Genomic DNA, 17669 nt, shown 5'->3' with positions numbered 1-17669 from the left:
ACCCACATCATCACTTAAAAAAAGGACAGGCGACCATTGCACTCTGATGGAGCATTTAGCAATGCAATCCATAGCCTGGCTTTTGCCTGAACCCCCATCACTCCTCCTCTTGCATATAAGACAATATTTCAGATCTGCATATGAAAACAACACGCCTACCTTTGTTGCACATAGCTGCCTGCCTGTCTCTAGTTACCCCACTGGCTGTAGCTGCGTCCCTTCCGACATGGAATAACACCAACTGTAACGATAAACTGAAAATTAACAGTATAAACCTGCATCATTTTGGACTCTGGTATTTGCTGAATCCGGGTGACCTGACAATCGATGGTGGTGCCGCTGGTGATTCTGGCCTTCTTGGAATCTGTTGGGCCTATGTGTTAGCTCACACATCACTTGGGTATCCATGGTAACTACCACAACATGGTCATCTGCAGTTTACATCTAGCCCGTGGCATTGAATGGCATTTTAAAAGTGCTAAGGGTCCTGGTGCAATAATCCTCCCATGAGGATCAGCCTCAACGGCTTTGTAGATTGCACTCATGTCAGCAACTCCATATACATTTTTTTTTCTTCATGCTTCTTTCTTCATCCTTTTTTCTTTCTGTCATTCAGACTTTCATTCATTCGATCTCTCTCACTCACTTGCTTTAACTCATTTGTTCTCACTCACTCACTCACTCACTCACTCAATCACTCACTCACTCATTCACTCTCACTCACTCTCACTCTCTCACTCACTCGCTCACTAAGTCAGTCTCTCTCTCTCTCTCTTTTTCTTTTTATATATATTTTTTTCGTCTTCTTCTTCTTCTTCTTCTTCTTCTTCAGACCCTGTCATAGCACTAATGCCTTTCCAATACCACCAGCAGATGGAGACACTCCATTGCAACATTGGTTGTGAGCAGCAGTTTCTAAAAACAAATGCCTCATGGCGGATTTCCCATCCATCAATGGATGGTAAATTTTGTTTTTATCATTCACTGACCACAGAAACCAATGCATGGTCAAGCAACAGCAATGACACACCCTTGTGTATAGGCATGAGACCCTCATGTCATTTAACAGGATTCAGCACCACCCACAAGACAGCTACCTGTCATGTCATGTCAAACCTGCACAGGTGTGCTAGATTATTATTATTTAGTTTTATTTTATTTTTTTACACCAATCAGTGTGCAAACATGGTCATTAAAACGCTAAATGAATAGACGTTCATAAACCAGTCAGTGCAACTCATCATTTTGGTCTCCAATTCTCAAACTCAAATTCTCACCCACGGAGGATTAAATGAGAATCTTTCTTGTTTAACACTGGAATGGGGTGGTGCACTGTTCACTACCCGAAGATACTGCCACATCAGGTCAATGCATAGGGCGACAGAAGCAAGCTTCCAAATCAGCTCCCTTTCTCAAAAATCCATTTAATTTATGGTCCCCAGATAGGGAACGTATGTATCAGTATGTGCTCACAAGTCACCCAAGTGCAAGTATTCACACAAAAAAAAACGTGCCTCAGGATGCGATCTGTCGCAAGATCCTTTCTTTTTTTACACTTGATCTAAGCCAAAAGGCCTAGAGGGGATAACCGGGAAAGGGGTGGACCCAACCATGTCCCCTTCATGAGCACTCACATTACTCATAGGAATGGAAGGAAGGCTGGCAGCCAACCAGCCTCCCATACACTTTCTGGGTGGGTGGCAGTCAGCCACCCATACATACATACAGCACAGGCTAAACCCACATCATCACTTAAAAAAAGGACAGGCGACCATTGCACTCTGATGGAGCATTTAGCAATGCAATCCATAGCCTGGCTTTTGCCTGAACCCCCATCACTCCTCCTCTTGCATATAAGACAATATTTCAGATCTGCATATGAAAACAACACGCCTACCTTTGTTGCACATAGCTGCCTGCCTGTCTCTAGTTACCCCACTGGCTGTAGCTGCGTCCCTTCCGACATGGAATAACACCAACTGTAACGATAAACTGAAAATTAACAGTATAAACCTGCATCATTTTGGACTCTGGTATTTGCTGAATCCGGGTGACCTGACAATCGATGGTGGTGCCGCTGGTGATTCTGGCCTTCTTGGAATCTGTTGGGCCTATGTGTTAGCTCACACATCACTTGGGTATCCATGGTAACTACCACAACATGGTCATCTGCAGTTTACATCTAGCCCGTGGCATTGAATGGCATTTTAAAAGTGCTAAGGGTCCTGGTGCAATAATCCTCCCATGAGGATCAGCCTCAACGGCTTTGTAGATTGCACTCATGTCAGCAACTCCATATACATTTTTTTTTCTTCATGCTTCTTTCTTCATCCTTTTTTCTTTCTGTCATTCAGACTTTCATTCATTCGATCTCTCTCACTCACTTGCTTTAACTCATTTGTTCTCACTCACTCACTCACTCACTCAATCACTCACTCACTCATTCACTCTCACTCACTCTCACTCTCTCACTCACTCGCTCACTAAGTCAGTCTCTCTCTCTCTCTCTTTTTCTTTTTATATATATTTTTTTCCGTCTTCTTCTTCTTCTTCTTCTTCTTCTTCTTCTTCTTCTTCTTCTTCTTCAGACCCTGTCATAGCACTAATGCCTTTCCAATACCACCAGCAGATGGAGACACTCCATTGCAACATTGGTTGTGAGCAGCAGTTTCTAAAAACAAATGCCTCATGGCGGATTTCCCATCCATCAATGGATGGTAAATTTTGTTTTTATCATTCACTGACCACAGAAACCAATGCATGGTCAAGCAACAGCAATGACACACCCTTGTGTATAGGCATGAGACCCTCATGTCATTTAACAGGATTCAGCACCACCCACAAGACAGCTACCTGTCATGTCATGTCAAACCTGCACAGGTGTGCTAGATTATTATTATTTAGTTTTGTTTTATTTTTTTACACCAATCAGTGTGCAAACATGGTCATTAAAACGCTAAATGAATAGACGTTCATAAACCAGTCAGTGCAACTCATCATTTTGGTCTCCAATTCTCAAACTCAAATTCTCACCCACGGAGGATTAAATGAGAATCTTTCTTGTTTAACACTGGAATGGGGTGGTGCACTGTTCACTACCCGAAGATACTGCCACATCGGGTCAATGCATAGGGCGACAGAAGCAAGCTTCCAAATCAGCTCCCTTTCTCAAAAATCCATTTAATTTATGGTCCCCAGATAGGGAACGTATGTATCAGTATGTGCTCACAAGTCACCCAAGTGCAAGTATTCACACAAAAAAAAACGTGCCTCAGGATGCGATCTGTCGCAAGATCCTTTCTTTTTTTACACTTGATCTAAGCCAAAAGGCCTAGAGGGGATAACCGGGAAAGGGGTGGACCCAACCATGTCCCCTTCATGAGCACTCACATTACTCATAGGAATGGAAGGAAGGCTGGCAGCCAACCAGCCTCCCATACACTTTCTGGGTGGGTGGCAGTCAGCCACCCATACATACATACAGCACAGGCTAAACCCACATCATCACTTAAAAAAAGGACAGGCGACCATTGCACTCTGATGGAGCATTTAGCAATGCAATCCATAGCCTGGCTTTTGCCTGAACCCCCATCACTCCTCCTCTTGCATATAAGACAATATTTCAGATCTGCATATGAAAACAACACGCCTACCTTTGTTGCACATAGCTGCCTGCCTGTCTCTAGTTTCCCCACTGGCTGTAGCTGCGTCCCTTCCGACATGGAATAACACCAACTGTAACGATAAACTGAAAATTAACAGTATAAACCTGCATCATTTTGGACTCTGGTATTTGCTGAATCCGGGTGACCTGACAATCGATGGTGGTGCCGCTGGTGATTCTGGCCTTCTTGGAATCTGTTGGGCCTATGTGTTAGCTCACACATCACTTGGGTATCCATGGTAACTACCACAACATGGTCATCTGCAGTTTACATCTAGCCCGTGGCATTGAATGGCATTTTAAAAGTGCTAAGGGTCCTGGTGCAATAATCCTCCCATGAGGATCAGCCTCAACGGCTTTGTAGATTGCACTCATGTCAGCAACTCCATATACATTTTTTTTTCTTCATGCTTCTTTCTTCATCCTTTTTTCTTTCTGTCATTCAGACTTTCATTCATTCGATCTCTCTCACTCACTTGCTTTAACTCATTTGTTCTCACTCACTCACTCACTCACTCAATCACTCACTCACTCATTCACTCTCACTCACTCTCACTCTCTCACTCACTCGCTCACTAAGTCAGTCTCTCTCTCTCTCTCTTTTTCTTTTTATATATATTTTTTTCCGTCTTCTTCTTCTTCTTCTTCTTCTTCTTCTTCTTCTTCTTCTTCTTCAGACCCTGTCATAGCACTAATGCCTTTCCAATACCACCAGCAGATGGAGACACTCCATTGCAACATTGGTTGTGAGCAGCAGTTTCTAAAAACAAATGCCTCATGGCGGATTTCCCATCCATCAATGGATGGTAAATTTTGTTTTTATCATTCACTGACCACAGAAACCAATGCATGGTCAAGCAACAGCAATGACACACCCTTGTGTATAGGCATGAGACCCTCATGTCATTTAACAGGATTCAGCACCACCCACAAGACAGCTACCTGTCATGTCATGTCAAACCTGCACAGGTGTGCTAGATTATTATTATTTAGTTTTGTTTTATTTTTTTACACCAATCAGTGTGCAAACATGGTCATTAAAACGCTAAATGAATAGACGTTCATAAACCAGTCAGTGCAACTCATCATTTTGGTCTCCAATTCTCAAACTCAAATTCTCACCCACGGAGGATTAAATGAGAATCTTTCTTGTTTAACACTGGAATGGGGTGGTGCACTGTTCACTACCCGAAGATACTGCCACATCGGGTCAATGCATAGGGCGACAGAAGCAAGCTTCCAAATCAGCTCCCTTTCTCAAAAATCCATTTAATTTATGGTCCCCAGATAGGGAACGTATGTATCAGTATGTGCTCACAAGTCACCCAAGTGCAAGTATTCACACAAAAAAAAACGTGCCTCAGGATGCGATCTGTCGCAAGATCCTTTCTTTTTTTACACTTGATCTAAGCCAAAAGGCCTAGAGGGGATAACCGGGAAAGGGGTGGACCCAACCATGTCCCCTTCATGAGCACTCACATTACTCATAGGAATGGAAGGAAGGCTGGCAGCCAACCAGCCTCCCATACACTTTCTGGGTGGGTGGCAGTCAGCCACCCATACATACATACAGCACAGGCTAAACCCACATCATCACTTAAAAAAAGGACAGGCGACCATTGCACTCTGATGGAGCATTTAGCAATGCAATCCATAGCCTGGCTTTTGCCTGAACCCCCATCACTCCTCCTCTTGCATATAAGACAATATTTCAGATCTGCATATGAAAACAACACGCCTACCTTTGTTGCACATAGCTGCCTGCCTGTCTCTAGTTTCCCCACTGGCTGTAGCTGCGTCCCTTCCGACATGGAATAACACCAACTGTAACGATAAACTGAAAATTAACAGTATAAACCTGCATCATTTTGGACTCTGGTATTTGCTGAATCCGGGTGACCTGACAATCGATGGTGGTGCCGCTGGTGATTCTGGCCTTCTTGGAATCTGTTGGGCCTATGTGTTAGCTCACACATCACTTGGGTATCCATGGTAACTACCACAACATGGTCATCTGCAGTTTACATCTAGCCCGTGGCATTGAATGGCATTTTAAAAGTGCTAAGGGTCCTGGTGCAATAATCCTCCCATGAGGATCAGCCTCAACGGCTTTGTAGATTGCACTCATGTCAGCAACTCCATATACATTTTTTTTTCTTCATGCTTCTTTCTTCATCCTTTTTTCTTTCTGTCATTCAGACTTTCATTCATTCGATCTCTCTCACTCACTTGCTTTAACTCATTTGTTCTCACTCACTCACTCACTCACTCAATCACTCACTCACTCATTCACTCTCACTCACTCTCACTCTCTCACTCACTCGCTCACTAAGTCAGTCTCTCTCTCTCTCTCTCTTTTTCTTTTTATATATATTTTTTTCCGTCTTCTTCTTCTTCTTCTTCTTCTTCTTCAGACCCTGTCATAGCACTAATGCCTTTCCAATACCACCAGCAGATGGAGACACTCCATTGCAACATTGGTTGTGAGCAGCAGTTTCTAAAAACAAATGCCTCATGGCGGATTTCCCATCCATCAATGGATGGTAAATTTTGTTTTTATCATTCACTGACCACAGAAACCAATGCATGGTCAAGCAACAGCAATGACACACCCTTGTGTATAGGCATGAGACCCTCATGTCATTTAACAGGATTCAGCACCACCCACAAGACAGCTACCTGTCATGTCATGTCAAACCTGCACAGGTGTGCTAGATTATTATTATTTAGTTTTATTTTATTTTTTTACACCAATCAGTGTGCAAACATGGTCATTAAAACGCTAAATGAATAGACGTTCATAAACCAGTCAGTGCAACTCATCATTTTGGTCTCCAATTCTCAAACTCAAATTCTCACCCACGGAGGATTAAATGAGAATCTTTCTTGTTTAACACTGGAATGGGGTGGTGCACTGTTCACTACCCGAAGATACTGCCACATCGGGTCAATGCATAGGGCGACAGAAGCAAGCTTCCAAATCAGCTCCCTTTCTCAAAAATCCATTTAATTTATGGTCCCCAGATAGGGAACGTATGTATCAGTATGTGCTCACAAGTCACCCAAGTGCAAGTATTCACACAAAAAAAAACGTGCCTCAGAATGCGATCTGTCGCAAGATCCTTTCTTTTTTTACACTTGATCTAAGCCAAAAGGCCTAGAGGGGATAACCGGGAAAGGGGTGGACCCAACCATGTCCCCTTCATGAGCACTCACATTACTCATAGGAATGGAAGGAAGGCTGGCAGCCAACCAGCCTCCCATACACTTTCTGGGTGGGTGGCAGTCAGCCACCCATACATACATACAGCACAGGCTAAACCCACATCATCACTTAAAAAAAGGACAGGCGACCATTGCACTCTGATGGAGCATTTAGCAATGCAATCCATAGCCTGGCTTTTGCCTGAACCACCATCACTCCTCCTCTTGCATATAAGACAATATTTCAGATCTGCATATGAAAACAACACGCCTACCTTTGTTGCACATAGCTGCCTGCCTGTCTCTAGTTACCCCACTGGCTGTAGCTGCGTCCCTTCCGACATGGAATAACACCAACTGTAACGATAAACTGAAAATTAACAGTATAAACCTGCATCATTTTGGACTCTGGTATTTGCTGAATCCGGGTGACCTGACAATCGATGGTGGTGCCGCTGGTGATTCTGGCCTTCTTGGAATCTGTTGGGCCTATGTGTTAGCTCACACATCACTTGGGTATCCATGGTAACTACCACAACATGGTCATCTGCAGTTTACATCTAGCCCGTGGCATTGAATGGCATTTTAAAAGTGCTAAGGGTCCTGGTGCAATAATCCTCCCATGAGGATCAGCCTCAACGGCTTTGTAGATTGCACTCATGTCAGCAACTCCATATACATTTTTTTTTCTTCATGCTTCTTTCTTCATCCTTTTTTCTTTCTGTCATTCAGACTTTCATTCATTCGATCTCTCTCACTCACTTGCTTTAACTCATTTGTTCTCACTCACTCACTCACTCACTCACTCAATCACTCACTCACTCATTCACTCTCACTCACTCTCACTCTCTCACTCACTCGCTCACTAAGTCAGTCTCTCTCTCTCTCTCTCTCTTTTTCTTTTTATATATATTTTTTTCCGTCTTCTTCTTCTTCTTCTTCTTCTTCTTCTTCAGAGCCTGTCATAGCACTAATGCCTTTCCAATACCACCAGCAGATGGAGACACTCCATTGCAACATTGGTTGTGAGCAGCAGTTTCTAAAAACAAATGCCTCATGGCGGATTTCCCATCCATCAATGGATGGTAAATTTAGTTTTTATCATTCACTGACCACAGAAACCAATGCATGGTCAAGCAACAGCAATGACACACCCTTGTGTATAGGCATGAGACCCTCATGTCATTTAACAGGATTCAGCACCACCCACAAGACAGCTACCTGTCATGTCATGTCAAACCTGCACAGGTGTGCTAGATTATTATTATTTAGTTTTATTTTATTTTTTTACACCAATCAGTGTGCAAACATGGTCATTAAAACGCTAAATGAATAGACGTTCATAAACCAGTCAGTGCAACTCATCATTTTGGTCTCCAATTCTCAAACTCAAATTCTCACCCACGGAGGATTAAATGAGAATCTTTCTTGTTTAACACTGGAATGGGGTGGTGCACTGTTCACTACCCGAAGATACTGCCACATCGGGTCAATGCATAGGGCGACAGAAGCAAGCTTCCAAATCAGCTCCCTTTCTCAAAAATCCATTTAATTTATTGTCCCCAGATAGGGAACGTATGTATCAGTATGTGCTCACAAGTCACCCAAGTGCAAGTATTCACACAAAAAAAAACGTGCCTCAGGATGCGATCTGTCGCAAGATCCTTTCTTTTTTTACACTTGATCTAAGCCAAAAGGCCTAGAGGGGATAACCGGGAAAGGGGTGGACCCAACCATGTCCCCTTCATGAGCACTCACATTACTCATAGGAATGGAAGGAAGGCTGGCAGCCAACCAGCCTCCCATACACTTTCTGGGTGGGTGGCAGTCAGCCACCCATACATACATACAGCACAGGCTAAACCCACATCATCACTTAAAAAAAGGACAGGCGACCATTGCACTCTGATGGAGCATTTAGCAATGCAATCCATAGCCTGGCTTTTGCCTGAACCCCCATCACTCCTCCTCTTGCATATAAGACAATATTTCAGATCTGCATATGAAAACAACACGCCTACCTTTGTTGCACATAGCTGCCTGCCTGTCTTTAGTTACCCCACTGGCTGTAGCTGCGTCCCTTCCGACATGGAATAACACCAACTGTAACGATAAACTGAAAATTAACAGTATAAACCTGCATCATTTTGGACTCTGGTATTTGCTGAATCCGGGTGACCTGACAATCGATGGTGGTGCCGCTGGTGATTCTGGCCTTCTTGGAATCTGTTGGGCCTATGTGTTAGCTCACACATCACTTGGGTATCCATGGTAACTACCACAACATGGTCATCTGCAGTTTACATCTAGCCCGTGGCATTGAATGGCATTTTAAAAGTGCTAAGGGTCCTGGTGCAATAATCCTCCCATGAGGATCAGCCTCAACGGCTTTGTAGATTGCACTCATGTCAGCAACTCCATATACATTTTTTTTTCTTCATGCTTCTTTCTTCATCCTTTTTTCTTTCTGTCATTCAGACTTTCATTCATTCGATCTCTCTCACTCACTTGCTTTAACTCATTTGTTCTCACTCACTCACTCACTCACTCAATCACTCACTCACTCATTCACTCTCACTCACTCTCACTCTCTCACTCATTCGCTCACTAAGTCAGTCTCTCTCTCTCTCTCTCTTTTTCTTTTTATATATATTTTTTTCCGTCTTCTTCTTCTTCTTCTTCTTCAGACCCTGTCATAGCACTAATGCCTTTCCAATACCACCAGCAGATGGAGACACTCCATTGCAACATTGGTTGTGAGCAGCAGTTTCTAAAAACAAATGCCTCATGGCGGATTTCCCATCCATCAATGGATGGTAAATTTTGTTTTTATCATTCACTGACCACAGAAACCAATGCATGGTCAAGCAACAGCAATGACACACCCTTGTGTATAGGCATGAGACCCTCATGTCATTTAACAGGATTCAGCACCACCCACAAGACAGCTACCTGTCATGTCATGTCAAACCTGCACAGGTGTGCTAGATTATTATTATTTAGTTTTATTTTATTTTTTTACACCAATCAGTGTGCAAACATGGTCATTAAAACGCTAAATGAATAGACGTTCATAAACCAGTCAGTGCAACTCATCATTTTGGTCTCCAATTCTCAAACTCAAATTCTCACCCACGGAGGATTAAATGAGAATCTTTCTTGTTTAACACTGGAATGGGGTGGTGCACTGTTCACTACCCGAAGATACTGCCACATCGGGTCAATGCATAGGGCGACAGAAGCAAGCTTCCAAATCAGCTCCCTTTCTCAAAAATCCATTTAATTTATGGTCCCCAGATAGGGAACGTATGTATCAGTATGTGCTCACAAGTCACCCAAGTGCAAGTATTCACACAAAAAAAAACGTGCCTCAGGATGCGATCTGTCGCAAGATCCTTTCTTTTTTTACACTTGATCTAAGCCAAAAGGCCTAGAGGGGATAACCGGGAAAGGGGTGGACCCAACCATGTCCCCTTCATGAGCACTCACATTACTCATAGGAATGGAAGGAAGGCTGGCAGCCAACCAGCCTCCCATACACTTTCTGGGTGGGTGGCAGTCAGCCACCCATACATACATACAGCACAGGCTAAACCCACATCATCACTTAAAAAAAGGACAGGCGACCATTGCACTCTGATGGAGCATTTAGCAATGCAATCCATAGCCTGGCTTTTGCCTGAACCCCCATCACTCCTCCTCTTGCATATAAGACAATATTTCAGATCTGCATATGAAAACAACACGCCTACCTTTGTTGCACATAGCTGCCTGCCTGTCTCTAGTTTCCCCACTGGCTGTAGCTGCGTCCCTTCCGACATGGAATAACACCAACTGTAACGATAAACTGAAAATTAACAGTATAAACCTGCATCATTTTGGACTCTGGTATTTGCTGAATCCGGGTGACCTGACAATCGATGGTGGTGCCGCTGGTGATTCTGGCCTTCTTGGAATCTGTTGGGCCTATGTGTTAGCTCACACATCACTTGGGTATCCATGGTAACTACCACAACATGGTCATCTGCAGTTTACATCTAGCCCGTGGCATTGAATGGCATTTTAAAAGTGCTAAGGGTCCTGGTGCAATAATCCTCCCATGAGGATCAGCCTCAACGGCTTTGTAGATTGCACTCATGTCAGCAACTCCATATACATTTTTTTTTCTTCATGCTTCTTTCTTCATCCTTTTTTCTTTCTGTCATTCAGACTTTCATTCATTCGATCTCTCTCACTCACTTGCTTTAACTCATTTGTTCTCACTCACTCACTCACTCACTCAATCACTCACTCACTCATTCACTCTCACTCACTCTCACTCTCTCACTCACTCGCTCACTAAGTCAGTCTCTCTCTCTCTCTCTCTTTTTCTTTTTATATATATTTTTTTCCGTCTTCTTCTTCTTCTTCTTCTTCAGACCCTGTCATAGCACTAATGCCTTTCCAATACCACCAGCAGATGGAGACACTCCATTGCAACATTGGTTGTGAGCAGCAGTTTCTAAAAACAAATGCCTCATGGCGGATTTCCCATCCATCAATGGATGGTAAATTTTGTTTTTATCATTCACTGACCACAGAAACCAATGCATGGTCAAGCAACAGCAATGACACACCCTTGTGTATAGGCATGAGACCCTCATGTCATTTAACAGGATTCAGCACCACCCACAAGACAGCTACCTGTCATGTCATGTCAAACCTGCACAGGTGTGCTAGATTATTATTATTTAGTTTTATTTTATTTTTTTACACCAATCAGTGTGCAAACATGGTCATTAAAACGCTAAATGAATAGACGTTCATAAACCAGTCAGTGCAACTCATCATTTTGGTCTCCAATTCTCAAACTCAAATTCTCACCCACGGAGGATTAAATGAGAATCTTTCTTGTTTAACACTGGAATGGGGTGGTGCACTGTTCACTACCCGAAGATACTGCCACATCGGGTCAATGCATAGGGCGACAGAAGCAAGCTTCCAAATCAGCTCCCTTTCTCAAAAATCCATTTAATTTATGGTCCCCAGATAGGGAACGTATGTATCAGTATGTGCTCACAAGTCACCCAAGTGCAAGTATTCACACAAAAAAAAACGTGCCTCAGAATGCGATCTGTCGCAAGATCCTTTCTTTTTTTACACTTGATCTAAGCCAAAAGGCCTAGAGGGGATAACCGGGAAAGGGGTGGACCCAACCATGTCCCCTTCATGAGCACTCACATTACTCATAGGAATGGAAGGAAGGCTGGCAGCCAACCAGCCTCCCATACACTTTCTGGGTGGGTGGCAGTCAGCCACCCATACATACATACAGCACAGGCTAAACCCACATCATCACTTAAAAAAAGGACAGGCGACCATTGCACTCTGATGGAGCATTTAGCAATGCAATCCATAGCCTGGCTTTTGCCTGAACCACCATCACTCCTCCTCTTGCATATAAGACAATATTTCAGATCTGCATATGAAAACAACACGCCTACCTTTGTTGCACATAGCTGCCTGCCTGTCTCTAGTTACCCCACTGGCTGTAGCTGCGTCCCTTCCGACATGGAATAACACCAACTGTAACGATAAACTGAAAATTAACAGTATAAACCTGCATCATTTTGGACTCTGGTATTTGCTGAATCCGGGTGACCTGACAATCGATGGTGGTGCCGCTGGTGATTCTGGCCTTCTTGGAATCTGTTGGGCCTATGTGTTAGCTCACACATCACTTGGGTATCCATGGTAACTACCACAACATGGTCATCTGCAGTTTACATCTAGCCCGTGGCATTGAATGGCATTTTAAAAGTGCTAAGGGTCCTGGTGCAATAATCCTCCCATGAGGATCAGCCTCAACGGCTTTGTAGATTGCACTCATGTCAGCAACTCCATATACATTTTTTTTTCTTCATGCTTCTTTCTTCATCCTTTTTTCTTTCTGTCATTCAGACTTTCATTCATTCGATCTCTCTCACTCACTTGCTTTAACTCATTTGTTCTCACTCACTCACTCACTCACTCACTCAATCACTCACTCACTCATTCACTCTCACTCACTCTCACTCTCTCACTCACTCGCTCACTAAGTCAGTCTCTCTCTCTCTCTCTCTCTTTTTCTTTTTGTATATATTTTTTTCCGTCTTCTTCTTCTTCTTCTTCTTCTTCTTCAGACCCTGTCATAGCACTAATGCCTTTCCAATACCACCAGCAGATGGAGACACTCCATTGCAACATTGGTTGTGAGCAGCAGTTTCTAAAAACAAATGCCTCATGGCGGATTTCCCATCCATCAATGGATGGTAAATTTTGTTTTTATCATTCACTGACCACAGAAACCAATGCATGGTCAAGCAACAGCAATGACACACCCTTGTGTATAGGCATGAGACCCTCATGTCATTTAACAGGATTCAGCACCACCCACAAGACAGCTACCTGTCATGTCATGTCAAACCTGCACAGGTGTGCTAGATTATTATTATTTAGTTTTATTTTATTTTTTTACACCAATCAGTGTGCAAACATGGTCATTAAAACGCTAAATGAATAGACGTTCATAAACCAGTCAGTGCAACTCATCATTTTGGTCTCCAATTCTCAAACTCAAATTCTCACCCACGGAGGATTAAATGAGAATCTTTCTTGTTTAACACTGGAATGGGGTGGTGCACTGTTCACTACCCGAAGATACTGCCACATCGGGTCAATGCATAGGGCGACAGAAGCAAGCTTCCAAATCAGCTCCCTTTCTCAAAAATCCATTTAATTTATGGTCCCCAGATAGGGAACGTATGTATCAGTATGTGCTCACAAGTCACCCAAGTGCAATTATTCACACAAAAAAAAACGTGCCTCAGGATGCGATCTGTCGCAAGATCCTTTCTTTTTTTACACTTGATCTAAGCCAAAAGGCCTAGAGGGGATAACCGGGAAAGGGGTGGACCCAACCATGTCCCCTTCATGAGCACTCACATTACTCATAGGAATGGAAGGAAGGCTGGCAGCCAACCAGCCTCCCATACACTTTCTGGGTGGGTGGCAGTCAGCCACCCATACATACATACAGCACAGGCTAAACCCACATCATCACTTAAAAAAAGGACAGGCGACCATTGCACTCTGATGGAGCATTTAGCAATGCAATCCATAGCCTGGCTTTTGCCTGAACCCCCATCACTCCTCCTCTTGCATATAAGACAATATTTCAGATCTGCATATGAAAACAACACGCCTACCTTTGTTGCACATAGCTGCCTGCCTGTCTCTAGTTACCCCACTGGCTGTAGCTGCGTCCCTTCCGACATGGAATAACACCAACTGTAACGATAAACTGAAAATTAACAGTATAAACCTGCATCATTTTGGACTCTGGTATTTGCTGAATCCGGGTGACCTGACAATCGATGGTGGTGCCGCTGGTGATTCTGGCCTTCTTGGAATCTGTTGGGCCTATGTGTTAGCTCACACATCACTTGGGTATCCATGGTAACTACCACAACATGGTCATCTGCAGTTTACATCTAGCCCGTGGCATTGAATGGCATTTTAAAAGTGCTAAGGGTCCTGGTGCAATAATCCTCCCATGAGGATCAGCCTCAACGGCTTTGTAGATTGCACTCATGTCAGCAACTCCATATACATTTTTTTTTCTTCATGCTTCTTTCTTCATCCTTTTTTCTTTCTGTCATTCAGACTTTCATTCATTCGATCTCTCTCACTCACTTGCTTTAACTCATTTGTTCTCACTCACTCACTCACTCACTCAATCACTCACTCACTCATTCACTCTCACTCACTCTCACTCTCTCACTCACTCGCTCACTAAGTCAGTCTCTCTCTCTCTCTCTCTTTTTCTTTTTATATATATTTTTTTCCGTCTTCTTCTTCTTCTTCTTCTTCTTCTTCAGACCCTGTCATAGCACTAATGCCTTTCCAATACCACCAGCAGATGGAGACACTCCATTGCAACATTGGTTGTGAGCAGCAGTTTCTAAAAACAAATGCCTCATGGCGGATTTCCCATCCATCAATGGATGGTAAATTTTGTTTTTATCATTCACTGACCACAGAAACCAATGCATGGTCAAGCAACAGCAATGACACACCCTTGTGTATAGGCATGAGACCCTCATGTCATTTAACAGGATTCAGCACCACCCACAAGACAGCTACCTGTCATGTCATGTCAAACCTGCACAGGTGTGCTAGATTATTATTATTTAGTTTTATTTTATTTTTTTAACACCAATCAGTGTGCAAACATGGTCATTAAAACGCTAAATGAATAGACGTTCATAAACCAGTCAGTGCAACTCATCATTTTGGTCTCCAATTCTCAAACTCAAATTCTCACCCACGGAGGATTAAATGAGAATCTTTCTTGTTTAACACTGGAATGGGGTGGTGCACTGTTCACTACCCGAAGATACTGCCACATCGGGTCAATGCATAGGGCGACAGAAGCAAGCTTCCAAATCAGCTCCCTTTCTCAAAAATCCATTTAATTTATTGTCCCCAGATAGGGAACGTATGTATCAGTATGTGCTCACAAGTCACCCAAGTGCAAGTATTCACACAAAAAAAAAACGTGCCTCAGGATGCGATCTGTCGCAAGATCCTTTCTTTTTTTACACTTGATCTAAGCCAAAAGGCCTAGAGGGGATAACCGGGAAAGGGGTGGACCCAACCATGTCCCCTTCATGAGCACTCACATTACTCATAGGAATGGAAGGAAGGCTGGCAGCCAACCAGCCTCCCATACACTTTCTGGGTGGGTGGCAGTCAGCCACCCATACATACATACAGCACAGGCTAAACCCACATCATCACTTAAAAAAAGGACAGGCGACCATTGCACTCTGATGGAGCATTTAGCAATGCAATCCATAGCCTGGCTTTTGCCTGAACCCCCATCACTCCTCCTCTTGCATATAAGACAATATTTCAGATCTGCATATGAAAACAACACGCCTACCTTTGTTGCACATAGCTGCCTGCCTGTCTTTAGTTACCCCACTGGCTGTAGCTGCGTCCCTTCCGACATGGAATAACACCAACTGTAACGATAAACTGAAAATTAACAGTATAAACCTGCATCATTTTGGACTCTGGTATTTGCTGAATCCGGGTGACCTGACAATCGATGGTGGTGCCGCTGGTGATTCTGGCCTTCTTGGAATCTGTTGGGCCTATGTGTTAGCTCACACATCACTTGGGTATCCATGGTAACTACCACAACATGGTCATCTGCAGTTTACATCTAGCCCGTGGCATTGAATGGCATTTTAAAAGTGCTAAGGGTCCTGGTGCAATAATCCTCCCATGAGGATCAGCCTCAACGGCTTTGTAGATTGCCCTCATGTCAGCAACTCCATATACATTTTTTTTTCTTCATGCTTCTTTCTTCATCCTTTTTTCTTTCTGTCATTCAGACTTTCATTCATTCGATCTCTCTCACTCACTTGCTTTAACTCATTTGTTCTCACTCACTCACTCACTCACTCACTCAATCACTCACTCACTCATTCACTCTCACTCACTCTCACTCTCTCACTCACTCGCTCACTAAGTCAGTCTCTCTCTCTCTCTCTCTTTTTCTTTTTATATATATTTTTTTCCGTCTTCTTCTTCTTCTTCTTCTTCTTCTTCAGACCCTGTCATAGCACTAATGCCTTTCCAATACCACCAGCAGATGGAGACACTCCATTGCAACATTGGTTGTGAGCAGCAGTTTCTAAAAACAAATGCCTCATGGCGGATTTCCCATCCATCAATGGATGGTAAATTTTGTTTTTATCATTCACTGACCACAGAAACCAATGCATGGTCAAGCAACAGCAATGACACACCCTTGTGTATAGGCATGAGACCCTCATGTCATTTAACAGGATTCAGCACCACCCACAAGACAGCTACCTGTCATGTCATGTCAAACCTGCACAGGTGTGCTAGATTATTATTATTTAGTTTTATTTTATTTTTTTACACCAATCAGTGTGCAAACATGGTCATTAAAACGCTAAATGAATAGACGTTCATAAACCAGTCAGTGCAACTCATCATTTTGGTCTCCAATTCTCAAACTCAAATTCTCACCCACGGAGGATTAAATGAGAATCTTTCTTGTTTAACACTGGAATGGGGTGGTGCACTGTTCACTACCCGAAGATACTGCCACATCGGGTCAATGCATAGGGCGACAGAAGCAAGCTTCCAAATCAGCTCCCTTTCTCAAAAATCCATTTAATTTATGGTCCCCAGATAGGGAACGTATGTATCAGTATGTGCTCACAAGTCACCCAAGTGCAAGTATTCACACAAAAAAAAACGTGCCTCAGGATGCGATCTGTCGCAAGATCCTTTCTTTTTTTACACTTGATCTAAGCCAAAAGGCCTAGAGGGGATAACCGGGAAAGGGGTGGACCCAACCATGTCCCCTTCATGAGCACTCACATTACTCATAGGAATGGAAGGAAGGCTGGCAGCCAACCAGCCTCCCATACACTTTCTGGGTGGGTGGCAGTCAGCCACCCATACATACATACAGCACAGGCTAAACCCACATCATCACTTAAAAAAAGGACAGGCGACCATTGCACTCTGATGGAGCATTTAGCAATGCAATCCATAGCCTGGCTTTTGCCTGAACCCCCATCACTCCTCCTCTTGCATATAAGACAATATTTCAGATCTGCATATGAAAACAACACGCCTACCTTTGTTGCACATAGCTGCCTGCCTGTCTCTAGTTACCCCACTGGCTGTAGCTGCGTCCCTTCCGACATGGAATAACACCAACTGTAACGATAAA

General features: G+C 43.4%; 10 pseudogenes; all 10 read right to left on the bottom strand.

Moving 5' to 3' along the window:
• Positions 1-1322: 1322 nt before the first annotated feature.
• On the bottom strand, positions 1323-1586 carry LOC130289273 (U2 spliceosomal RNA; annotated as a pseudogene).
• A 1492-nt stretch (positions 1587-3078) lies between these two features.
• On the bottom strand, positions 3079-3342 carry LOC130286625 (U2 spliceosomal RNA; annotated as a pseudogene).
• A 1489-nt stretch (positions 3343-4831) lies between these two features.
• On the bottom strand, positions 4832-5095 carry LOC130286624 (U2 spliceosomal RNA; annotated as a pseudogene).
• A 1473-nt stretch (positions 5096-6568) lies between these two features.
• On the bottom strand, positions 6569-6832 carry LOC130287687 (U2 spliceosomal RNA; annotated as a pseudogene).
• A 1482-nt stretch (positions 6833-8314) lies between these two features.
• LOC130286355 (U2 spliceosomal RNA) lies at positions 8315-8578 on the bottom strand (annotated as a pseudogene).
• A 1467-nt stretch (positions 8579-10045) lies between these two features.
• On the bottom strand, positions 10046-10309 carry LOC130286623 (U2 spliceosomal RNA; annotated as a pseudogene).
• A 1467-nt stretch (positions 10310-11776) lies between these two features.
• Positions 11777-12040, bottom strand: LOC130287686 (U2 spliceosomal RNA; annotated as a pseudogene).
• Positions 12041-13519: 1479 nt separating this feature from the next.
• On the bottom strand, positions 13520-13783 carry LOC130287628 (U2 spliceosomal RNA; annotated as a pseudogene).
• A 1474-nt stretch (positions 13784-15257) lies between these two features.
• LOC130286446 (U2 spliceosomal RNA) lies at positions 15258-15522 on the bottom strand (annotated as a pseudogene).
• A 1477-nt stretch (positions 15523-16999) lies between these two features.
• Positions 17000-17263, bottom strand: LOC130286622 (U2 spliceosomal RNA; annotated as a pseudogene).
• Between the last annotated feature and the right edge of the window lie 406 nt (positions 17264-17669).

Source organism: Hyla sarda, chromosome 8 (assembly GCF_029499605.1).
Source record: "Hyla sarda isolate aHylSar1 chromosome 8, aHylSar1.hap1, whole genome shotgun sequence".
Classification (NCBI taxonomy): domain Eukaryota; kingdom Metazoa; phylum Chordata; class Amphibia; order Anura; family Hylidae; genus Hyla; species Hyla sarda.
This window is presented reverse-complemented; position numbering and strand designations above follow the sequence as displayed.